The sequence below is a fragment of the Bactrocera oleae genome, chromosome 3 (assembly GCF_042242935.1).
Source record: "Bactrocera oleae isolate idBacOlea1 chromosome 3, idBacOlea1, whole genome shotgun sequence".
NCBI classification, from domain to species: Eukaryota; Metazoa; Arthropoda; class Insecta; order Diptera; family Tephritidae; genus Bactrocera; species Bactrocera oleae.
In genome coordinates this window covers 31228524-31255066 of record NC_091537.1, presented here as the reverse complement: position 1 = coordinate 31255066, position 26543 = coordinate 31228524, and the positions used below count along the sequence as shown (strand labels likewise).

General features: G+C 38.7%; 1 protein-coding gene and 1 long non-coding RNA gene across 2 annotated transcripts in view; one reads left to right on the top strand and one right to left on the bottom strand.

Annotated features, from left to right (window-relative positions):
- The window catches only part of Lip1 (Lipase 1), an 88229-nt gene that overhangs the window by 30896 nt on the left and 30790 nt on the right, over positions 1–26543 (bottom strand). The window lies entirely within an intron of this gene.
- LOC138856005 (uncharacterized) lies at positions 2818–2997 on the top strand. Its single transcript, XR_011395158.1, has 2 exons — positions 2818–2912; positions 2968–2997. It is a non-coding gene; the product is annotated as an uncharacterized lncRNA (long non-coding RNA).

Here is a 26543-nt window from a genome sequence, read left to right as displayed (position 1 = left end):
TAATTTCTTAACTACGTATTTTTTTTTTTTATAGTAGAGGGAAGCATCGAAAGCCGAAGTGCGGAGCTTTAATCCGCTAAACCTGACCTACTTCCAACTCATGTCTCTCCCACGGAACCACCAGATTAAGCATTACTTCATGGGAGAGAAAAGGACATTTAGGCCTCCTCTACGGTACAGACTGACTGACTCCTAATCTGTTGCAAGTATCTCCGTTTTGTCATAATTAGAGCTGCCGCTTCGCTGACAGCTTTCCATTTATCAGAGGACTGACATATGTATGTGCTGTCAAAGTTTCCACCGTTAGACTAGACTACCGCCGAGTGTAGATTTTAACTTTTCCCTAATATTTAAAAAACGGGGGCACTAAATAAATACGTCTTCAGAGTATTCTATTCACTCTGTACACGTTGGACATAACGGACTAACATCATGATGAATTTTGAAGAGATACTTTCTAAAGCATCCATGCCCACTCAATATTTGGGTTAGGTGGAAATTCAGGTCCCCCGTCTATCCACGAATGAATGTCCGGAATCAGTCTGGGGATCCATTGTCCTTTAGATGAGGTTTGCCACCGCTGCTGCCACATTGTTAGGCTCTTGGTTCTCTTCTCTTTTTTTACTTTTGAAGACGGCACTGAAAGCTGGTACAGTCGCGCGAATTCGTCCCCCTGAATATCAATAGGCGGCATGCTGGATAATACTTCAGCAGCATCACTGGATATCGTTCGGAAAGGACTTATTACTCGGAATGCAGAGACCCTATGCGCTGCGTTTATTGGTCTAGTATATGATTTTATATCTAGCGCTTGTATCCACATTGGTGCTGCATATAATATCACGGAACTCATTGCTTTTGCTATTAAAAACCGCCGGCTGGAACGTATGCAGCCTTTATTGGCCATCATTCTCGATAGGGGGTTATAAATTTTGTTCGATTTATCGGAAGTATACGTGTCGAGCATGCACAATAGTCGATAAGATGAAGGTTTGTCCGGTAGCTTTTTTGGCTTTGGGAGTAGTATCAAACGCTGTATTTTTCAGGGGTCGGGGAACAACTCTTCTATTATGCACGCGTTGTAGATTTTTGCAAACAAACTGTGTTTTATAGTCATGGCTCCCTTGGGGTTTGTTGGGTATACCATCTATTCCAGGCGCTTGGTTGTTTCTTATTCTTTTGGCTGGGGTCAATATTTCATCTTCAGTGATCAACAATGGTGGCTCTGCAACATCGTTTCGTGGCTTAGCGTATGAGAAAAGGGGTGTGTCGGAAATAATGACCAGACTACTCTTTGCATACAGGATACGCTATTAGGCTGCTGGGACTTTTTAAATTTGGACATGCAAATTTTGTACGCAGTTCCCCGTGGGTCTATGTTCGCTTCATCACAGAGCTTTTCGAAACTGTTTCTTTTGCTGTGGGTAATCGCTGACTTCAGGAGCGCTTTGTGCCTTTTAAACGTTTCCCTGAACTCAATTTCGTTTGCACCGCTCTGGTTATGCTGTCGTTCTACCAATATACTGGCCTTTGTTTATTGCGGTGCGTTGTCCTACGCATAGTTGCGTCACATGTTGCGACCAGTTCCACAACGCGTGCAAAGAGATGACCTGTCAGTCGGGTTGCAACATTTTCGAGCCATATCCCAGGTTGAAACATCTAAAACAACGCGGGATAGGCGAGTATTTCTGGAGACTACAGATTGACCGCCCAATCCTAACCTTGGCCAGTTTTAGTGCAGCCTTGGCATCCTGAGCACGCAGGCATACAAGAGCTATTGGTGTGCCACTACGGGTTTTTTTTCATACTTTTGACGCAAGTTTTGGATCCAACACTCCTTTTGTAGTGCCTCGCAGATTTCTTAAGGAGTTGTAATTTCGTCTAGGTCCTTACACACTATTGCGACGTTGTGGGATTTTGGTTGTATCAGCGCCATTTCACCCACCGCTCCCTCTTAGACGCTTTGGAACGATTCGGCTTTCTTATCTGCCTGATTTTTTAATTCAATCAGTAGGTCTCCTTTCATAGTTTACCGTATGAAGGTCACGTTTGAACCCAACTCTTCAAGACCGCTGTCGCTTTTTATTTTCCGCAGAATGTCAGCATATGACGCACTCTCCATTTTGGTTATTATGATGGCGTCCGTTCTAATTTTTTTCTGATTCGTTTTCTTCTTTTTCACAACGTCCACCCATTTTGCGCCTGCGCTGTGTTGACCGCTAGTGTTTTTCTTTATTATTCTCGTGGACTCACTGGTTATTGGCTGCACTTTTTCAACAGCTTTTTTCCGGTCTTTCGTGGTGGGTAAATACCCCGATATCTCCCGCAGCCGTTTTGGGGTATTTATCTCTTTATAAATGGGAGACACTTGGGTTGCTTTCCCAACCATAAGTTTTTTCGGTTGATTCTTCGGTTTCTCGGCTTTGTTATACAGGCTAATTATGCTAGTCAGTAGATCGCGCATAGCTTGGTTCATATATCATATTTTTCAACTCCTGTAGTTTACTACCCAGTTTGGTCAGTAATTTCACCACTAAATGTTGATCCAGCAGCGGTGGATTCCTCACTTCAGCCAGTAGGTGGTGTTTTTAAAATTTTGGAATTCCTCCGAAAAGGATTCTCTGGTGTACGCCTCATATTATTCTCAGAGGCTATACCTCAGCTTGAGAATAGTTTGGGTACACCTGTCAATGGGTATGTTCAATCCTTAGCGCTAAAACCTTACTTACGCTATGAATGGTTGGCAACGCCACAACCAAAAGCAAAACGAAAAGGAGAAAACGAAGCGGGGAATAATCAAAACATAACGGCAGAATGAAAAAGTGCACGTTTTATGTAAATAACAGCAAAAAATTTGGGAAAATGGTAAATATAACTAAAAATTACAAAAATTCTCTCAAAGAAAGGGGCAGGTAAGTGCAAATGATTTTTTATATAATACAAATTTGTACTTCTCTGTTTATTTAGGCTAAATCCACTTAGAACGTCCGGTTTCCCGGTAAATCCAAAAAAAAACTAGTGTGCCTCACAGTGAAATGCTAGGATTAGCCGTAGGTAACTAAGAGCGCTAAAAAACACGTTCACTTCATTCAAACACTACACTATGTCCGTATATGTATATACATGTGTAATGTATGTACATGTATGTATATATGTGTAAATATGTATTTGATTTTTTATTGTATACTTCAAATGCATATGCATGGCGTTTTTATACTATCGCTGTTGCTACAGATTATAATAGTGTTGTACACCTTACGATTGTTTGCATCACCTAAAACTAATCGAGTTAGATATAGGGTTATATATATATCAATGATAAGGATGAAGAGACGAGTTGAAATCCGGGTGACTGTCTGTCCGTCCGTCTGTGCAAGCTGTAACTTCAGTAAAAATTGAGATATCTTTATGAAACTTGGTACACATATTTCTTGGTAGCGTAAGATGGTTGGTATTGCAGACGGGCGTAAACGGACCACTGCCACTCCCACAAAACGCCATTAATCAAAAACAAATAAATTGCCATAACTAACCTCCATATTAGATACAAGACTGTTATTTAGTACACAGGATTACATTAGAAAAGGGCATATGCAGTTTAAATTTTTTTTAAAATCCCGCCCCCTAATAGGATTAATGTGAATATATCCTAAACCGCTAAAGCTATAATAACAAAATTCACTGAGAACAAATGTTTTTAGCATGTCATGCAATATAGACTTGCGGGCATGTTTGTTTACGGATTTGCCATTCTATCATGTCACGTTTCACTTTGGTACAACGCTTGGAAATTGTCCAAGATAATTACGCAAATTCACGTTCTCCGGTGGCTACTGTTCATGGTTCATTAAACGCAATTGCATCCCCAAATATTGGCCGTTTGGTGCGGATACTGGAATAGCGGCATCATCGGACTTTATTTATTTCGGAATGAGGCACGAAATGCCGGAATTTGATGAAATCGACGTGCCGAGAGCCAAGCGCTTATTTTATTAAAAAAAATAAACCGCTCTGTTACGAAGGAAAAGTTTGGACAATTCAACATTCGCGTCAAAAACATTTTATACAAATTTAAAGAAACTTTTGCGGATGAAATTTGGACAGATCACGCTTTAAATCTTAAGACCAAGTGAGTGTATTTCAGCTGAAAAAGCGGAACACATAAAGTGTGTGTGTGCAAAATTCACATAATGCAAAATTACAATTATACGGACTAAATAATGAACAAAAAAAACATAAATTGATTCATTCATTCAAAGCTCTGTTTGCGTTCAACCTTCATCAGCATTTTTTTTTTTCTACGTGTCCAGAAGTTGATTTCGTCATTGAAAAGTAAAAGTTATTAATCGATAGTCATGAGATAAAGGAAGTAGCTTTTTGCCAACCGAAAAGTATCGACAGTTAAGTAATAATATATATAAAAACTGAATATATTAATATTGCTCATATAGTTATTGATGTTGTTGCTGTTATAACGATTATCTAATCCCCGTTTGGGTGATAAATTCTAGATTCGTTGTCGTCGGGGTCATCTAACGGAAGGCCCAGGAAACGAGCTGTTTCGACAGGGTCGGACCATAGGGAAAGGGGTGTTAGATGAGTGGGGTTTGTTGGGCATGCAAAGAGGTGGTTAGTGTCATGCGGAGACTCATTGCATGCAGGACATGTGTTTGGTATGTCAGGGTCTATTCTGGATAGGTAGGAGTTTAACCTGCTACAGTATCCAGAACGAAGTTGCGCGAGGGTCACTCTAGATTCGCGAGGCAACTCGAGCTCTGTGTCTGCAATGGGTGGTGGTTTGACTCGTATTACGCCATTCACTGAAAGGGAGTCGGTGAAGGTGTTAATGGCTCCACTGTGAATGGCGGTCAGTGCTTGTCTGAAGTTAGTTGCGTCCGAAGTCTGGTCGGCGTGCTGTCTGATGTCGTCGACGTAGTCAAGGAAGGACCTCTTGATGTTCCTAGGAGGCTGCTCCGCTGCAAGCAGGCGTCTGCAGGGGTGGTTTCTGCGAAAACATCCCAGCAGAAACTGCTTGGAGAGGAGCTCGTTATGTTCCTTAACCGGAAGCATACGGGCCTCGCTATGTAGGTGTTCGATTGGGGACATTAAGAGGCACCCCGTGATAGTCCGGAGTGCAGTGTTCTGACAAGTCTGAAGCTTCTTATTCTGCGTGTCACTGCATCCAGGCGACCATATTGCGGCTGCATAATTGAGGACCGGCCGGCCGATTGCCTTGTATGTTGCCAACAACGTTTCTTTGTCCTTTCCCCATGAGCTGCCGGCAAGCGACTTGAGGATTTTGTTGCGGCTCTGTACTTTGGCAGTTATCGCGGTCGTGTGAGGAGTGAAAGAGCACAGACTGTCCAAAGTGACGCCTAAAATTTTAGGGTTATTTACTGTCGGAATTTTTGTGCCATCGACTGAAATGTTCAGGTCCAGTCTGTACTCCTTCGTCCAATTGGTGAAGATGGTCGCTGTGGATTTAGTGGGGGAGAGTGTTAAGTTCCTTGCAGAAAAGAAGCGAGAAAGATCGGAGAGGTAGCCGTTTACTTTTGAACACATGCCATCGATTCCATTGCCCGACGTCAATATCGTACAGTCATCTGCGTACGAGGTCATTGAAATTTCCGCTGGTGGCTGGGGGAGTTTCGAAATGTAGAAATTAAACAGTAGCGGGGAGAGGACACCGCCCTGCGGAACCCCCTGTTTAATTTTCCTGAGTTTGGAGTTTTGACCTCGAAATAGTACGGATGAGTGTCGACCGCTCAGGTAGTTCATGGTCCACCGCTTCAGCCCTGGAGGGATCGTTGATTGTTCCAGGTCCTCAAGTAGCGTTGCGTGATTGACTGTGTCAAAAGCTTTTGACAAGTCCAACGCTACGAGGATCGTCCTCTCGCAGGGTGGCTTCTGGTTCAGGCCATGAACTATCTGGGCGTTTATGACGCTAAGTGCTGTGGTGGTACTGTGCACTTTACGGAAACCATGCTGATGGTCTGCTAGGCTCAGGTGGTGGGTGAATGACGGGAGTAACAAGGCCTCAAGTGTCTTCACTACTGGGGAAAGGAGAGTTATCGGGCGATAAGACTCCCCTTTGTTGGTGGTTTTCCCAGGTTTCAGCAGTGGGACCACTCTTCCGACTTTCCACACATCGGGTATTTGAAGAGTGGATATCGACAGGTTGAGGACCTTGGTGAGGTAGTTTACTCCCGTTGGGCCTAGATGTTTTAACATCAGCATGTTTATTCCGTCAGGGCCGATGGATTTAGACGATTTCGCCTTTTTGATGACACTCTGAACCTCCCCATCGGTGAAAGTAAGTGGTGCGCAGTCTTTTGGCATTTTGCGCAACCGTCGGGTAACACATCGTTTGGCCTTGTCGGTCGAAGGGTGCAGTATAAACTGCCGGCTAAAGTAGCTCGCGCACTTCTTCGGGTCCGAGGAGGCATGGCCATCGAATTGGATTTCAACCCGATCGTCATGTTTCCTCGGATTTGACAGGGCCTTGACAGTAGTCCAAAGCTTACTCACACCGGTGGAGAGGTTACAGGACTTCAGGTGCTCTATCCATTTTGTCCGCTTATGATGGTTTACCATTTGCCGAATCTCCAAATTGAGATCCCTTATTCGGGGATCACAGGGATCGGCATGGCGTAAGGTGTCGCGCTCATTTGCTAATACAGCTGCTTCGGCTGGGAAATTAGGGCGGAGTTCCGCTATTCTTCCAGCCGGTATGAAGCGAGCTGTAGCAGCAGCGATCACCTTGCGGAATTGACGCTCGCCAACGATGACGTCCGTAGGAATGGATAGTGCGTTGAAGGTGCTCTCAGTAAATTCTGTGAAGCCGACCCAGTTAGCTTTGTTAAAGTTAACATAGGTGCGGTTATCCACAGAAATAAAGTCAGGAGGTTTCTCGATCGAGATAATTATGGGCAGATGGTCTGATGCAAGAGTTAGCATAGGTCGCCAGGTTATACTATTTATCAGACCACCGCTAGCGATGGTAATATCTGGCGAGCTATTACAGGTGCCCATAATTCTGGTGGGGGCTTCGTCATTCATTGTGCAGAATGTCGTATCGTCTATCTGTTCCGCCAGCTCCATTGGTCAGATTGGGAGTTATGCTGTCTATGTGAGCTCCTTAGAACCGTGGAGGTCCTATCTTGGCCACTCGACTGGAGTGGCAGCGCAGTGCGCGAACATGGTGCAGGTTGCACGGCCGTTGAGGCAGATGTCGCATTATTGCGTTGACAGCATGGGGCCACGTAACTCGTGGTCCACTCCCTGTGTGTCTTAAGGCCCGAGCAGGTCTTAAGATGGCTCCATCCATTGCATGTATTGCACCTAACCGAGGTGGAATTTGGATGGAGCCTTTTTGCGCATACGCAGCAGTAGAATACCTCGGGGCCCGGGTTGGACTCGATGCCAGCACGGGTCAGGAGGATACGGAGCAACCCTGCTGCTAGGCGTTGCTCCAGTGACGACAAGCTTAATCTAAAACTTACCGATCCAAACAGGGTTAGATCGTCGAAATAACAGCCCTTGGTCGGATAAAATCCGGGTCAATTCCGGTATCGCAGAACCGGCTGTTGTGGGAATTGTATATAGTTATTGATCTCAGTACACACTTTAAAAGAACAACTCGTTAATAACATAGTCAGGAAATGGCTTCTATTTTTTAAATTAATAAAACTAAAAATGTATCATATTCACATGATTGGTACTAAATCATTGAATTTCACTATATTAATTTGTCTATATTAATTTTAATAGTTATAATAAATATACTAATTATTCGTTTCACTTCTCACTCACCTTTTTCACTTTAAAGTAAAAACACGGCGTATACAAAAGGGTAGCACGGGCGGAATATCTCGGACGTCTCGTCGGTTTGATCGCTAACGAAAAAAGGAGCCGTTTTGTCCTCTGTTAGCCCCTTTTGAAGGTGGAGTTGTGTAGAGTTGTGTGATGTGATGTGTATGTGTGGGTGTCTGTGGGGTGTGATGTCTGCGTGGTGTGATGGTGTGTGTTAGTGGGTGGAGTCTTCTTGTGGATCGTGTTGGTGTGGTGTGTTGGCGCTCAGTGGCGCGTATGGAGGGGGGAGGCGTAACTCATTTAGCCATCCCGGCCCCCCTAGGCGAATTTTAGCCTAGCAATCGCTGTAGTTGCTGCAGCGTAGCAACAACACTGCTGAGGCCAGTGGAGCGGCGGTATGTTGGCCTGGGCTGCCGACGCCGCGTTGATGCCTCCTGTCGCCTTGGTCTGGAGGGAGGTGGAGCCGCCTGTCTTCGGGGGCGATCCTGATGGCTGCTCTGCTGCGATCTACGGCTTGGGGCGAGTTGTCGCCCGACGGTCCGCTTTGGGGTGCGGTGCAGCATGGTGTGATGCTGTCTATTGCACAGTTGGCACAGCGTAAACGACGTACACTCCTGTGTCGTGTGGAGCGTAGCCAAACAGTTTAGGCAGTGCCCGTGCGCTTGGGCAACCTGCTGACGTTGTGGTGGCTGCATGCTTCGGAAAATGCTGCAGTGTTGCAGCCGGTGTGTGCGTCGACACAGTGGGCATCGGCTGCGTTGCGGCACCGTTGCCGGTGCTGATGAAGGTGGTAGTGGTCGCGCGCCATTACGGGGAGCGGTTGCAGGGACGATTGCCGCTGCGGTTCGTGGTGTTGGAGCTGCCCCAGGGCGCGGCACATTCATGGCGGACCTCACAGCTGGCGTCGGTGTTGCTGCCATATCTACTTCCATATTGATCTGTATGAAGAAGTTGGAATGATTATACATTTGTGGCATGTAAATGTATGGCGAATGTGCCACGGTATGTGGCAGGAATGGATCGTCAATTTGATCGATCATTGCGGTTAGAATGGTTGGTTTATAACGGTTTTGTCGTTTGCGGGTTTATTGGTTAGGTATACGACTAATTCATTTGCGTCGCGGTAATATCAGCGGATTGTTTGTTATTTGCGGTTTTGTCATTAGATACGGTTGGCAGAAAACATAATTTCACGAGCGGTCTTGTCAGCGTTCCGCTTTGAGTACGGAGATCAACTACTCGTATATGACCGTCGGAACCGTAATATAGTTTTTCTATGCGGCCAAGCCGCCATTCTGTGGGGGGTAGACAATCATCGTGTATGATAACACAGTCTCCAAGCTGTGGTGCCTTTTCTGGAGTTTTCCATCGGTACCTTTTATGAAGGTCCTTGATGTATTCTTCCTTCCATCGGCAGCTGAAATCATGATGGAGAATTTTGATTCTTTCCCATCGATTTAATAGGGATAGCGACCCCACGCCTGGCTCAGGTATGGCCAGAATGGGTGCTCCTTTGAGAAAATGCCCTGGAGTTAGGGCTGTGAAGTCGGAGGGATCTTGTGAGAGTGTTGTGAGTGGCCGTGAATTGAGAACGGCTTCAATTCGAGTTAATAAGGTAGTGAATTCTTCATAATTGAATTTATAATTTCCAGCTACTTTTTTGAAGTGGGATTTGAAGCTTTTTACAGCTGATTCCCATAAACCACCCATATGAGGAGCGCTTGGGGGGATAAACTGCCAATTAATGCCTTGGGGAGCATACTTCTGAACAATTTCAGGTGATACTTGTTTAATAAAATCCACAAACTGTTTTTCAGTGGCTCTTTGGGCTCCAATGAAGGTTTTGCCGTTATCGCTCATTAGTTTTGATGGGAAGCCGCGTCGTCCGACGAAGCGAGCAAATGCCGCGAGAAAAGCCTCCTTAGTCAGATTTGTACATAGCTCGAGGTGCACTGCTTTTGTCGTAAAACAGACAAAGACAGCCACATAGCCTTTCATTATGGTGGGCGACCTTAGCATGGACGCCTCTATTTGAAAAGGCCCAGCAAAATCGACACCTGTGACTGTGAAAGGCAGAGCGAAGTTACAGCGTTCCGGTGGAAGTGCTGCCATAATCTGCGTGCGCAACTTCTGCTTATGCAGAGTGCAGATCTTGCACATGAAAATGCATTTTTTTATTTTGGGCTTAAGTCGGGGAATATAGAACTCTTGGCGGACTATATGTTGCATTAGGCGATGTTCTGCGTGGAGCATAAGTAGGTGGATATAATTGAGGAGTAAAGTGGCAAGTCGAGATTTCTCTGGTATGATTAGAGGGTGGCGTTCATTATACGTGAGGCTTGAATTGGCAAGCCGACCATTCGCACGAAGCAGACCTTTCGTGTCTAGGAATGGGTTAAGAACTAAGAGTGAACTCCTTTTGTCAATGGGTTTTGATTCTCTTAATAGTGTTATATCGCGGCTGAAGTAGCGCGTTTGAGTTGATGCGATTAGAGCGACCTTTGCCTTTTGCAATTCTAGGTGCGTCAATGTATCGCATTGGGGTACTCTGAGGGAACTCCCTTAACTTTAATTTTAAGTCGCTCTATGAACTTTAACATATAGGCGATTACTCTGAGGGCTCGGGAGAACGATGAAAATCGCTCAAGGATGTCAGTATCCTCCACTGCTGTGTGAAAGGAGTCGATTTTTCGACTTTCTGGGGCTATTATATTGCGCATGGGCGATTGTGGCCAAGAATCGGGAGATTCTGTTAACCATCGGGGACCATTCCACCAGAGGGTGGTGGTGGTAAGGTGCAGCGGTTTGCACCCTCTTGTACCTAGATCGGCAGGATTGTCAGCACTGGCTACGTGTCGCCAAGTGGCTGATCCCACTAGGTCAAGTATTTGAGACGTTCGATTGGAAATATACGTCTTCCATGCATGTGGTGGTTTTTCTAACCAGGCTAGTACAATTTCAGAATCGGACCACAGATACAATTTGTATTTTGCCATATTTAAATGCATTTGCACCATGGATACTAGTTTGGCTAGTAGTAGCGCTCCGCACAGTTCAAGTCGTGGCAGACTTATTGTTTTTAACGGAGCTACTTTTGCTTTTGCTACTAGCAAGTGGCTTGTGGTCGCAAAGTCGCTTTGTGTGCGAACATATATAGTTGCGCAATATGCCTTTTCAGAAGCGTCACAGAAGCCGTGTAGTTCGACTTTGTGCTCTGGGACATAATTTACCCATCGTGGGATTTGTATCTGTGAGATATCGTTTAGATTGTTTGCAAACTGGGACCACTTTTCTAAACGAAGTGGTTTTACTTGTTCGTCCCAGTCGGTTCCATCTAGCCATAATTCTTGTATTAGAATTTTTGCTTGTATCATAACTGGCGAAAGCCATCCTGCGGGGTCGAAAAGTTTCGCCACAGAGGATAGAATTTGTCTCTTCGTTATGGCGGATAATGCAGATATTGACTCTGTAGTGTATGAAAACTGGTCAGATATCGCATTCCATTGGATCCCCAGAGTTTTTGTTGTACTTTCCTTTTCGAATTTAAGGAAATTGGTATCCAACAGATTTTCTTTAGGTATGTCCTTTAAGATATTAGGGTGGTTCGCCGTTATCTTTTTCAACGGAAACCCTGCGGTTTTGAGGGCTTTTACCACTTGTGAGAGTGACTCGTATGCTTGTGGAAGACTGTGACTTCCAGACAAGATATCGTCTACATATGTTTGTGTTTTTAACACTTTGGTTGCCAGAGGAAATTCTGACCTTGTGTTTTCTGCCAGTTCGTGGAGTGTTCGAATGGCTAAATATGGAGCACAGTTGACGCCAAAGGTAACTGTTTTAAGTTTATAGTCGCGTAGTGGACTATTGGGAGATTTTCGGAAAATAATTCGCTGAAAATCTTGATCGTCTTTATGTACGACTATTTGCCTATACATTTTTTCGACGTCTCCGTTAAATACGTATTTGAATATACGCCAATTTAAAATGAGTAGCATTAAATCTGGTTGGAGCGTGGGTCCCGTAAATAGAATATCATTTAGGGAATTCCCCGAGCTAGTAGATCTTGATGCATTAAAGACAACTCTTACTTTAGTTGTTTTTTTGTCTGGCTTTACTACTGCGTGATGAGGCAAGTAAAATGAGTAATATTTGCCATTTATGATTTTTTCGCATGGGCTTACTTCCTCCATGTGATCTAAATGGAGGTATTCTTCTAACACGCCATCGTATTCTGGCTTAAGCTCACCTTTTTTAAGTAAGTTTTTTTCCATACTTAAAAACTGCTGTATTGCAGAGGTGCGAGAGTGACCTAAGGCGAGTGTGTTAGGAAATTGTTGTTTTAGTGGTAGTCGTACGACGTACCGACCATTATCTGATCTAGTAGTTGTGGCTTTGTAAAAGTCTTCACAATACTGATCTTCAGGGGTTGTGATTGATATGGGGGGGAGTTCTTCTAACTCCCAAAATTTTTTTAATTGTGAATTGAGGTATTCGTTTGAGATTTCCTCAACCTGAGTGGTCATGGTGGTAACTGGTTCCGAAACTAGTCCACTTAGGATCCATCCAAAAATAGTATTTTGTGCCAGAAGTGTATTTGAAATTTTTTCAATACCTTCGAGTATTATCTGTGGTATGAGATCGCTGCCTAATAGAAGGTCTATTTGAGCGGGAGTGTTGCAGTTGGGATCTGCTAGCTTTAGGTGTGAAACCTTTTGCCAATGCTTGCTATTTATATGATAGCTTGGAAGCATATTTGTAAGTTGCGGTAAGACTATAGCTTCTGCTTGTATGTGCTTATCCGCTTGGGGGGAAATTAAGGTAATGGAGCAGATTTTATTAGAGTTTTGAACTACTCTTCCGCCCATTCCTGTAATTTCAAAGTTGGCTTGTTTTGTTGGCAGTTGTAGCCTATTTTGTGCCCTAGACGCTATGAAGGATCGTTGTGATCCTTGGTCTATTAAGGCCCTAAGTTTAAACAGTTCTCCTCGGTGTTCGATGGAGACAACTGCTGTGGGTAGTAGTACTCTACTTTGATTTTCGCTGTGTAGCGTTTGGGTTTTTAATGCCTTTGAGCAGCATGGTGCTTCTTGGCAATTTTCGGGATTTCGCACTTCGGGATTTGCTGTTGCAACTAAACCCGTGGCTCTTTTCATATTTGCGCTGTTTGGGGATGAGCTGGTAAATGTGCTGTAATGCAGCATTGAATGATGTCGTTTATGACAATAAACGCAATTAAATTTGCTTTCGCACTCTTTAAGTGTATGTGCATTTGAAAGGCAATTTATACAAAGCCTTTTTGTTCGTACATAATTGTTTCGATCGGTAATATTCATTTTTTTGAATTTCTCGCAAGATTTGAGCTTATGCCCCCCTGTACACAGTTCGCATGACGTTTGCTTGTACTGTTCGGATGTGAACGTTTGATTTTTGAAGAAGCTTCTATTTAAATTGTTGTTGCTACTGGCTTGGGGTCTGTGGAAGCTTCTATTTAGGTCATGTTGAACGGGTTTCGTTCTGACCATTTTTTTATCTACCCTTTCTGACTATGTTGAGCTGGTGTGTTTGTTATTGTAGAGTGGCATGTTTTTTTTTTTTTTTTATTTAATTCGCGCCCGTTTTTTTTTTTTTTTTTGTTGAAATTCGCGCCCGTTCGTAATTTTTTTTTTTTTTTTATTATTTCGCGCACGTTGTTGGTTTTGTTGTTTTTTTTCTATGTGTGTATGTATTATATGTATGCCACTCTGCACCGCACTTCTTTCATATATGTTTATATATGTATATATATATATATATATATATTTTTTTTTTTTTTCTTTTTTGTTTTTTGTAGGTGTATATGTTTTTCCACTGCACTGCACAGCACTTATGTTTTTTTTTTTTTTTTATGTTTAATTGCCCATAGTGCCGTCCACTAGGGCTCGAAGGACCAATAATTATTCGTTTCACTTCTCACTCACCTTTTTCACTTTAAAGTAAAAACACGGCTTATACAAAAGGGTAGCACGGGCGGAATATCTCGGACGTCTCGTCGGTTTGATCGCTAACGAAAAAAGGAGCCGTTTTGTCCTCTGTTAGCCCCTTTTGAAGGTGGAGTTGTGTAGAGTTGTGTGATGTGATGTGTATGTGTGGGTGTCTGTGGGGTGTGATGTCTGCGTGGTGTGATGGTGTGTGTTAGTGGGTGGAGTCTTCTTGTGGATCGTGTTGGTGTGGTGTGTTGGCGCTCAGTGGCGCGTATGGAGGGGGGAGGCGTAACTCATTTAGCCATATACATAGGGGTGTCTCAAGGTATAAGGCAAGATTTTTTTCTCAAAAATTAAATTTCTCAATCATCAATTTGAAGATGAGTGAACGGCGTTTAATTTTTCAGTGATACGAAGTCGTAGATGTTTTTTTTTAAACATGAATGGAAATTATTAATTTATTCAAAAAAGAAGTAACTACATTAATAATTTGCTGAAACTTACTAAACAATGAACTACATAGTTTTTCCTTACGTTGACGGACTCTCTTTTGTTATATTTTTAACCATTTTTACATAATTTCTTAGTTTAGAAGCAGTTATTCCATGGTTATATACATATACATACATACATATTTCTGTAAAGCAATTTTCAAGACCTTTGTATCGATTTTTTTGTAAGTCCTCGTTGACTTCAAAAGACACAAATCCTGATAAGGTGCTTTTAGGGCCAAAATACACCTTAGACATGGCTTAACGTAGGATGTCACGATGAACATGCAAATATCGAATTTATCCTTGTTCGTCATTTTAAGTTGAGCACTTATTAGCGCTTTTTTTTAGTGTATAAATCACGCTTGCCATCCACCTTTTTTTTGTGAAAGGAATTCTTCTCTGAAAGGAAGGATTCTTATCTCCACCTTAAAATATCACTGAGATAGTATCGACAGTCATCTCGCACTATATATTTGAGCAATTCGGACTGGTAGAATTTTACTATGTTTTCTAGTTCGGAAACAGTCAGATGCAAACCTATTTTATCTTTATAGAGCTGTATGTCATTTGGGTCATCACTCTTCCAGTTATTGTTAATTATTATTATATCGGAACTTTTGAAAAAACGGAATATCCAGGTTTGGTGTCACTTGACTGATTTTTGCTCCAGAGCTAGGTAAAATTGTGACAACTTATAAATATGAATTCAGATATGCATTCAGAAATAAACGAATTTAAAAGAATCGCTACATAAGAATTATGTTATAAAAATTTATTAATTCGTAATTATTTATTGGTTTAGGTTATTACTTATTTCATTTAATACAGAAATGATACTCTAAATTGAGAAAGTTCTTGACTCCTTTTGAATTTTTAATATTTAGCCGAAGTATTGCAAACTAAAATTAAGATAAAAAAATTAAGTAATAATAATATTTTTGTAGTTGATTAGATCTTATTGTAAACGTATTTACATATGTACAATATGAAGATGTAATTATGTATGTACATATGTTTACTGAATGCTAGTAACGTCTTAGTAGCCTAGCATGTTGCCTAAAATTCTCAATTAATATCAAATATTCAAGTTAATGCATTTCTATAGTCTTATTAATATTGTAATTAGCAAAGCAAAGTTTTTGCTTTTCATTTTATTCATTTTGCGAATATATTTAATAATTTAATTACCAATACTAAAATTCAATCGACGCAATTGCGCTTGTTTCGAATTTCAAAAATTTTACCTTCCATTTGGCATAAAATGTAAAATTTGCTGGCACCATACGAAATTTTTTCTCAGCATACATAGATTAAAATGTCACCGTTTGGCACACAGCCAAAGTGGACAATAGGGGGTCGACTTAACGTGATCATGATCAGTTATTAAATAATAAATATTTGTAATTATTAATAATTTTATATTGTTATTTTTTCTATTTGAAGGAAACCATGCAGGAAAGCTCTTATTAATGAATGGCAGAGAATGAAAAGGAGGCGCTATTTAGCGAACGGAACGCATACTCTAATGAAGGATCGATGCATATCTTTGTAGAAAAGTGGCAGTAATATTTCCAGAGGCAAAGTTTTTAGTTACAGTGAAACAGTAAAAAAATACAAATGGTTTTCCGCATCAGAACAAGTATGAAAACATCATTTATTATTGAAATATTTCATAAACTACATATTGTTTTACTTGGCGAAGGTACTGATAAAGAGATCGTTGTAGAAGAAGCAAAAGATTGAGAGAATTTCGATGCAATGCACGAATTGATAGGAAACTGATGAAAAGACTTAGGTCAGAGATTGACATTTTTGTCCAGATGGTCAAATCGGAATATCCATATATGTAAGTATGTATACATATGGATAGTTTACTAGTGTTATCTGAATCAAATTTCTAAATTCTGAAAATTCCGAAGAAAGGAATGGTTTGGTCTGAATCCGAGTCAGATGACACTTTAATTTAAAATTCAAGTTCGAAACAGCTCATTTCCTTGTGAACCCCAATTAAATAAATATTGGGGATAAATAAATGAATTAAATATTACAAACATTACTCCGATGCCGATAGTTCTGTTCATCACTATACATCGTTGTCTCTTCGTTGGAATATGCATTTTCAGTTGTATGCAGGTTTGACTCATTTGTATAAGGTGATTCATTTTCAGGTTTTCTACTTTTTAACGAAAAAAACGCAGAAAAAAACTTAATGGGGAATGTTTATTATCATTCGAAAGAACATTCTTTGGCATTTATTTTTTGAAGATTATCTCTTTCATATGTTGGCTGCGGCCAGAGAATGTTAATAAATAGAGAAGGCGCAAATGTTAGCTGTGCTAAAATGTAAACTATTAAAAGGGAACATCGAAAATGCGCAAATTCGATAGTTCAATTACACCACGTCAAAAAGGTAACTTCCCTTCATGATAATCGAACTCAACAAACTACACCACTTTAACAAGGAACCAAGTAAATTGTCACCACATTATAAAGGAACGGCTAATATATGTATGCGCAGATGTTCTTTGGCATGCGTGTTAGGGAAAATTAGAATAACAAAAAGAAATAATAAATTTTGAAGAACATTTATATAATGAGGAAAAACTGAAAATTAAATTAAAATAAATTTAATACAAAAGGTTTATAAAAATTATAAAAGGAATAAAACTACAACTGTGCTAGGAAGTGAACTCAGGCAAATATTTGATGTGAATTTGCAAAAACGATCTGCACTAAACAAGCAGCACCACAGACAATAATTACACAGTGGTGTCTAATCGGTGAACTCAAACAGCTATTGTCGTTTATTAGTTTCAAATAATCAATTTGTATGTGAATATTCCCGAAATTACCTTTCCTCCATTCGCATGTCTAAATATATTTGCATATATGTAAGAAGATGTACATTAGTATGTATGTATGTCCCTCAATATGCCTTTTGTAAAAAAATCAAACTCGCGCAAGCTACAAAAAAATTGGAACCATCATCGACCAATACGATTCGAGCAAACTCGCACCATATTTTCTAAGTATTTCATATTACAACGACAACAAATTCATTCATAAGGAACGGGCGTATGCTACAACGCTCTTTTTTCTGTACGCCTGATAAACCACAATTGGTTTTCATATAGAATTCCTATGCAAACGCGAAAAATTAAGTTTGTAAAATAAAATAATGAATGAAATTGAATTTGAATATTTCAGTAAAATTGAAGAAGAAGCATAATTTCAATTTTACAATTTGTATCACTGAAAATTCTACCATCCCCTAGCCTATGTATGTTGCCCACAAGCTGCTTCCTCACAACATTTGCTAAAAATCAGAAATTGAAGAATTTGTCTGATGTTCCCTTCAAAAAGGAGAATTGGCAACATAGTCTATTAGCGATTTGAAATATTATTTTAATTTAATTCATATTATTCACTATATATGGCATTAAATTATAAAATTTTATTAAATTGCCATTTATATGAAGACCTTTATTATTTCTATATATTCTAAGCTCACTGCATATAGTACTTTTATATGTTTACGTATTATCATTATTTTATAGTTTTTCGATTTAGCACATTTTATCTAAATACGACGCTATGAAAATGCACACCAATCGGTGGTAGTAGTGTTTCGAAAGAGCATAAGTCAACTTTCAATAGCAAACCACTGCAAAAAGGACAAACGGAACAACATAGCCGACCGACATTGTCGTAAAATTGTCGATTCAAACAAATTTTGTCAACACGATGATGTGCAAAATTTGGCGTCAATATGTATGCGAGTTCGAACTCGCCTTTACTTCCATGGCGTGCGATCATGGTCAACGGCGTTTCAACGGAGGATTTTTATCATATTATCATATTGATTAATTTGTAACGAGAAATACTGATATCTTACGGCTTATTTACGTGATAGTACGAGTATAATATTAGAGTAAAACAAGAAAAAACGTTAACTTCGGTTGCGCCGAAGCTATAATACCCTTCACAAATACAAAGGCCCTTTACAAGAACTTGATTCCGAACGTTCAATTTGTATAGCAGCTATATGATATAGTGATCTGATCTGACCAATTTCTGTGGAGAATAATTTGTTGCCTTAAGCAATAACTCGTGCCTAATTTCGTGAAGATACCTCGTCAAATAAAAAAAATGTCCATGCAAGCACTTTACTTCGATCGTTCAGATAATATGGCAGCTATATGCTATAGTCATCCGATCTATACAATTTCTTCGGAGATTAGATTAATGCTTTAAATAATAATACATGCCAATCATCTGAATAATTTCTTCGCAGATTACATTGTTGCCTCAAATAATAATCCGTGCCAAATTTCGTGAAGATACCTCGTCAAATGAAAGAGTTTCCCATACAAGCACTTGATTCCGATTGTTTAGTTTGTATGGCAGCTATATGCTATAGTTATCCGATCTATATAATTTCTTCGGGGATTGGATTAATGCCTTAAATAAAAATACACGCCAAATTTTATGAAGATACATCGTCAAATGAAAGAGTTTTCCATACAAACACTTGATTCCGATTATTCAGTTTGTATGGCAGCTATATGCTATAGTGGTCCGATATCGGCCGTTCCGACAAAGCAGCTTTTTTGTTAGAAAAGGACAGGTGCAAAATTTCAGATCGATATCTCAAAAACTGAGGGACTAGTTCGCGTATATACAGATGGACAGACGGACGGACAGACAGACGGACATGGCTAAATCAACTCAGCTCGTCACGGTGAACATTTATATATATACTTTATATGGTCTCCGACGTTTCCTTCTGGGTGTTACAAACTTCGTGGCAAAATTAATATACCCTGTTCAGGGTATAAATATAAATACACATGAATTCATACTTATTTCTCTGAAATAATTATGTGGCAGTGCGCCCCTGATCCCTCCTTGCCTGCGATCGTTCGACTTCCTTCGTTTTAGCTGTTCTCGTAATAATAACCCAACGATTACCCTCCTCCCGCCCAACCGACGCGAGGGGCCAATCCGCATACGTGCGGAATTAGCCGAGTCAGAAAAGGCAAGAGAGTTTTTTAAGTGTTGAGATCTAAAACTGCTCAGCTACAGAAACAAAAATTTCAACAGCCAAGATCTAAAGTTACAATATAATAAATTGTTACATTTTCATTTATTAAGAGAAAGCAATAAAGTCTTTTAAATTTTGAAAAGTGAGTCAGATAAGTCAAATGTGCTGGAATTAGAATTAAAATCATGACATATACGGCGGAATGGCTCGTTTAGTTCAAAATTTAATCTACAGGATTTTAGCAGTAAAGGTCTAAACTGCATCGAAAAGCGAACCGGGATATTAAATTTAATTTCAGACAGGAGAAAAGAACTGCAAACTGTTCCATTCAAAATTTTCACTAAGAATATTATGCCAAGCATTTCCCTACGACTAGAAAGTGTAGGTAGATTAATAAGTTTTAAACGACTAGTGTATGGAGATAGACTTACCCTAGAATCCCATCGGAAATGCGCTAAGGCGAAAAGTAAAAATTGTTTTTGAACCGACTCTAACTTGTCAGAATGGATTTGGTAGTTAGGGTTCCATACAACAGAGCCATATTCCAATATAGGTCTAACCAAAGTTGTATAAAGTGTTTTAGTAATATACGGATCTCTAAATTCTTTAGACCAACGTTTAACAAAACTGAGGACAGCTTTTGCTTTCAAGATCATGGTATCAATATGAAGACTAAAATTAAGCTTAGGGTCCATATTAACTCCCAAATCAACATAGTTAAAAACTTGCATTCATCTTTTATTTATTGAGATTCAATGGCAAATCATTTCTATCACACCATGCAACCAAATTGTTTAAGTCTGTTTGCAACAGACACTTTTCCTCAGTTGAAGTGTATTATTTAAAAAGCTTTACGTCGTCAGCGTATAATAAAATTTTTGAGAATTCTATTACTGAAGAGATATCGTTAATAAACAACAAGAACAGAATCGGGCCAAGATGACTACCTTGCGGAACACCTGAAGAAACATTGATTGTATCTGAAGGTGTATCCTCAAATATCACTCGTTGTGTTCTATTATAAAGATAGGAAGATACCCATTGAAGGAATATTGGCTGAAAGCCCAGCAGATCAAGTTTATGTATGAGAATCGAGATATTTACTTTATCGAAAGCTTTGCTAAAGTCTGTGTATATAACATCCGTATGCTTATGTTCCCTAAAACCCAATGATACATGGTTTACAAATTCAAGTATGTTTGTTATAGTCGAATTCCCTTTACGAAATCCATATTGAGATGAGGAAACTAACGGAGAAATCGAAAAGGTTATATGGTCTGTGATGATACCTTCAAAAAGTTTAGGTATAACTGATAGTTTTGCGATACCTCTATAATTTTCAATGTTGGATCTAAATCCACTTTTATGCAAAGGAAATATAAATGAATGTTTCCATATTGAAGGAAATATACCGTGTTTAGGAGAGGAATTAAATATCCTTGTCAAAGGCAGGTAAATATTTTTGGCACTATTTTTTAGGAAACATGAGGGTATCATGTCTGGGCCATAACTGAAAGATGGTTTTAACTTATTTAAATTAAGTAGGACGTCTTCTTCAGAAATAATTGGAGCGTTAATTAAAGTATTCGAACAAATACTTGCTGATAAGAAAAAGTTTTGGAAGAATTATTACAGTAGTTTGACTTGAAAAATTCTGCAAACATATTGGATATAATATCATTGTCACTTGAAATGATAGATTTGTATTTCATCGCGGACGGAAATTTGGAAATCCTGCGTTTGGAGTATTCTTTTTTACTTTATTTAAGTAATTATTATAACATTTTTTGTTTAGGTCAAAATATTGTCGACGCAATAGAGAATATTTAGAATAGTCGACAAGTGAACCGGTTTTTTTAAAATGCTTAAAGGCTCGAGTTTTTCTGATTTTCAATTTATATAACTCTTTCAAAAACCACGGACTTATACTTTTGCTTTTATTAACAATTACTATTGGAACATACTTTTCAAATAATTTCATAATAATGTTATTAAAATGAGAGACACTCAATTCAATGCCACCATTATAATTAGGCCATGTTATTGTAGAAAGTTCTGTATTTAACTTTTTAAAATTAGCTTTTGCAAAGTTAAACCGAGTACAGAAGCACGAAGTTTGATGATTATTATCCCGTACATTGCCTGAGATTTTGACACATATTTCCAAGCAAGAGTCCTCTGGTAGAACAAGAGGATTACTCTGAATAACAGAACACTTTGAAGAGGTATCAACGTATACTAAATCTAAGCATTTACCAAATTTATTCGGAATCAAATTAATTTGGTTCAGACCCAACTCGGACATTTTTTCGAAAAACTCATTAAAACATGACCGATTGCAAATCGGCACGATATAGTCATCGAACGGTTTCCACGAAGCACACGGTAAATTGAAATCACCTAATACAATTATTGAATCTGCATTATTTGCCATCGAGGTAGCAATATTTATTAAAGAAGCATGCTGCATGTATACAGATATGTCCGAATGGGGTGGTATATAAGATAGGGTTAAATAAATAAAGCAACTATTAACGTAGACTCTAATACATTTAAATTCAAATGAGTCGGTCCCTGAAACAAGAATATTTTCAGATGGGATAGAGGAATGCACGGCAAATAGAACACCTCCACCGATTCTGTTCAGTCGACAACATCTAAAAATTTTAAATTCGCTGATAAAAACCTCATTATCAAATATGTGAGGTTTTAACCAAGTTTCTGTAAATCCAATTATATGGAAATTAAAATTGGAACTGTTCAAATACAAGTCAGTTAATTTTGTATTAAGACCTCTAACATTTTGATAATAAATGCTTAGCGAATTTCTACCAATCAGTTTTTTATATCGGTGGTTGCTTTTGGTAATTTAACAATGTTTTCCTCAGTTTGACTTCTAAGTTTAGGTTTAAATTCGCGTACAAAAGCCCCAGGTGGCCAGAATGAATTATCTAAGATCTTTTTGAATGTTTCAAGAGATACGTCTATTTTAAACGATGATATGCTTCTATCATAATTGAAGTTAAATTTACGGATATTGATATCATCGATTTTTAAACGTGACGAAATGTAAGATTTAATGTCCTCCCCCAAGGTATCTTTGGCAAGTCTCAAAATAAATATAGACTTTTTAGGTGGAATAACTATCAAATTATTAACTGATGCTACTAAGTTAATAGGGGGAGCCTCTGGAATTGTGAGACACTTATTACTATTAGATAGAGCTTTTGGGGAATCGAGCTCTTTGGAAGTTGACGGCTTATCACCTTAAGGGCAAGGAGAAGAGAGATTTATTAGGTCATTGGGAGGAGACGTTCTTTTCTGTACAGAAGAACTAAGTGTTACTTCATCGAAAGGACGTTTACGCTCAGGAGCAGGTTTAGAGGATTCGTGAGAATCATTCAGGTACTTGAAAGATTTGAACAATTTTTCATAGTGCCTAAATTTTTCAGTGAGGGTTACAAGATCACGACCGATTTCGTTAAAGCCATTGCGTGTCTCCCTTTAAACTTTAAATAGATCGATTTCAATAGATCTACAATTTACACAGGACCAACGCAATCCCTTACAATCTAAGATTCTACCTGTCAGTCCAGCACATTTAATGTGGGCAAGCCCATCACAAAGCCAGCATGGAACGTAGCGATCTGACTCGCCTTTAATGTTACAATTGGGGAAGTTACAAGACATAATAAACCACAAGAATGAAGATCAAATAAAAGAGTAAGTAGAACAAAATTTAATAGATATATTATAAATTAGTGTGTTAATTAAATATTAATAATAATAAATTCAATTAAGAACAAACGCAAAAATAATAGCAATTTTTTTTTATCAAAGTTTAAAACCAAGACAGTTTGAAAAAGCAATATAGCGAGCAGTTTTAGAAGCTCTGTAACAAATAAAAACCTAAACGCAACACAGCTGTGAATAAAGAAGTAAATGAGATAAATAAAGAGAGAATGAAACAAAAAGCTGTTCTGCTTTCGAAAGTTTAAATTTTTATTGCAACTCAGAGTTAAATCACTAAAAATTGTATTAACACGGTAAAAAAATCAATTAAGCTTGAAGAATTTTTTAAAATAAAAACACAAAAGTACACAGCCAAAAGATTACAGCTTAAGAGCTTGAAGTGTTGCCACCTTATATATAAAAAGCAAAAAGTGTGCACAAAAGTAATTGCTTGTGCGGGGCAAGAAGAAGCAAGCAACAGCGTACGTGTACTTATGAATGTATGTGTGATTGTCACATTTGTGTAAATACGCATAAATAAGGGAATATTCAATAAACCTAAACATATGAACATATTTTCCTGAATAATTTGAATTATCTCAGGAATTAAAATGTGCTATTAAAGTAATTGAATTGAGATTAGCTAAAATGTCAAATAATAAAATAAAAGGAAAATAAAATTTAAGTTTCATGAGTTTCAGGCTCCGAACTTAAATGCTCATATTTGGATTCACCTTAACTGCTTCACGCTTACGACCTGAGGCACCGCAATAGTAAAATCGCGGCCACTTATCACTGTTTTATTATTATCCCTCGCGTATTAGATATTGTTCATGCAACGCGCAAAAATGTGTTGAAGAAGTTATCTATTAATTACTTATTTTGTTGTAAATTCTGTGGCATTAACCAATAATCTTCTTATATAATTGAAAGGATTATTTTAAATTACAAAAATTAATATGCAAATGTGAATTAGCATACGCATAATTCATTTAAGAACATTCTTTGTGTCTATTTATAGCATTTTCTCCGTTCCGATCATTGCATGGTGTATTTCAAAAGAGTCGAAGTTGTATTTTTCGATGTTCCCTCTTGTGAAAATCTCAATTTAGTACTTTTTCACAATTGCGCCATCTCTAGTTATTAACATACTCTGCTGCGGCTACGTCTCAGATGGTCCATCCGTTGAGTCCAATTTTCGATGACTCGTTCGAGCATTTCGACTGGTATCTGGCGAATGACACGTGTCATGCTTTACTACAAGGCCTGAATCGAAGCGCGATTCATCGAAAATTGGACTCAACGGATGGACCATCTGAGACGTAGCCGCGGCCAACATTTCAAAGAGATAATCTTCAAAAAACAAATGTCAAAGAATGTTCTTTTGAATGATAATAAACATTAGAATTTTGTGTTTTTTTCTTTAAAAAAGTACTGAACGAAATGGATCACCTTTTATGTACAGTTGTATTTGACACGGGAACGACATATGTATAACCCAAATTTTTCTGTTTTAATAAAACAGAAACCTTTATAACTACATATACTTACATAAATAGCACCTCTCTAATGAGACTATTATATACATTTTTAAATGCTGCTTAGTTCAAATGTCATGTTACATATTCATCTAATATAAAATACGATTTCAATCGATTTTAGAGAATTTTTATGTTCTATATTGTATCACACAAGTATTTATGTATTGTACATAAAACTCACATACATACATATGTAAGAATGTCTGTAATTAAAGAAAGGAAGCGCCGTTTCTAGCCGAGAGAGCTTTCCGTAAGTGCTGACACAATAAGAAGAATATGGAGAAACCAATGCAGAAATTGATTTGAAATGGGTTAATGTTTAAGGCAATAATACAATCTCCGAAGATATTTGTACTTGTTTGGAAAACTGTTTCATTTGAGGAGATATTTTCACGAAATTTAACATGGGTATTTGTGCCAGGCAACGGTGCACTCTCTGAAGAAATTGTTAAAATCGAGTCACAATAGCGTAAAGCTGCCATGCAAACTGACCGATTAAAGTTCTTGTGAGGAATCTTTTGTATTTGTGAAGGGTATTATAGGTTCGGTGCAACCGATTTTAACGTTTTTTTTGTTTTTTTTTGCACTTGGCCACTCACTTTAGTGACCTATAAAGAGTGAAAGACTGGAACGCGTACTGAAATACTTTACACCTACCAGCTTACGGGTGTGTATATTATTTATTTATTTATTTACCAGAAAGATGATTATAAATAATTATTTTACAGTTTAAAGTCAATAGCGAACTCTATCGGCCTGACGATAATATGTATTCGGTAATTAACTAGGTAAAATAAGGATAAAGATTTAAAAGGAAAGTGGAACCTTGAGTTACAAGTTGTCTGTCAGTATGATAAATATAACTTAAATATGATACAGTAATCCAGTTTGGTATATAAACTTATGCAAATCTTTTAAATTATTTAAAGAAAATTCTGTTAGTAGATTTGATGGTGTTTTGTTCTGGAATATGATGTTGCTCGCGTAATTTCTGCATGCATCAAGGATATAGTTGATTGTCAGAGGACAATTGCATGCTTGGCAAGATGGAGCAGCAGAGCCACTTAGGAGATGTTGATGTGTGATTGCTGTGTGCCGTAGACGTAACCTAGTAAATATTTTTATTTGCTCTGTAGAAGATCCAATTGGAATAGATTGTGCGATGCCGTATTTGCGCATATTCATTACCAGAAATTCCACAGTGGCCAGGAGTCCACATTATTTTTATTTTTGTTCTATAAATTTCTCACGTATCCTTTGGATCAAAGGTTCGTGGTTTTTATATTTTGTAGTCCTTCTACTGCCAATTTACTATCCGCGCAAATAACATATTTGTCTTTGGATGTGGCTGCATATTCTGTAGCGAGGCTTATAGCTAAGATCTCGGCACTAAAAATAGAACAATGTGGAAAGAGTAATCCAGTCCTAATTGTGTTACCATCTTCGGACACTATGGCAAATGAAACAGTATTTATTTTGTTTTTCTATTTCACATCGGAACAGCTGAACAAATGACACTTTTTTTGAATTGGTATGTAAATATTTTATATTTAAAAAATTTAGATTTTCACGAACTAGCATGCGTGCTGCCGTGAGAGTTTTGCAAAATCATGACTTCGTGTTGTAGAAGATTAGAACAAGGCTTTTCAAATCCGTTTGAAGTTGCTCCACTTTATTTGCAACAGGGAGCAAAAGGAAGTTTCCAAATAACCATTGGGAAAGATACGATGTTTCATTAGCAGAAAGAAGCACCATATGGAAAGTACACAGTTGACTAATAGGGCGGACATTGAATTGGGAATGATGGCAGGTCAGATTATTACTACAGTATTGCGGTTGCCGTTGAGTTCAGTTGCCAGTTTTTTGCACAACGTTAATGTGTATTTTGTCTCCTCTCAAAATCCTTTAGTGAAATCTTCATACATTGAGAGCTAGTAATTCATTACACCTCCTACGTTTC